We start from the raw sequence: 504 nt of genomic DNA on the forward strand, positions 1-504 counted from the left end.
CAAACTTCCGTTATAAGGATTGATTTCTTCTCTGGGGTTATTGGGGATGGTATACGGTAAAATATAAAACATTCATGTCGATAATAATAATATTATGATGAGATCTCGAGATGGTCATATTGTTAAAGAAATGCGAAATTAACTGTATACACACTATAAAAAAATATATACATATATACCTCCTTCCTAATCCCCTCTGCAATAAAAAAATCACACTTAAAAATAGGCATGCCACAGAACATGCAGCATCAAAAACGGGGAAAGAAAACAGGTTTCTTTGCTTCCCACACATAGCATGGGACGGACCCCTGCGCCGCCAAGACAACAATGAGTGCATGTTCCACCCTTTGCGGCCATGAACAAATGCATGACTCCAAACATGGTTACAGGGACTTATTTACCACTCCCTCCTTCGACGGATAGCTGCCACATGTCACTATGCGATTAATTAGAAAGGATACAATAAACCTATCCTGTTTTCTTGTTTATTCAATCTGATTATGC

The sequence above is a fragment of the Penaeus monodon genome, chromosome 28 (genome assembly GCF_015228065.2).
Source record: "Penaeus monodon isolate SGIC_2016 chromosome 28, NSTDA_Pmon_1, whole genome shotgun sequence".
NCBI lineage: Eukaryota > Metazoa > Arthropoda > Malacostraca > Decapoda > Penaeidae > Penaeus > Penaeus monodon.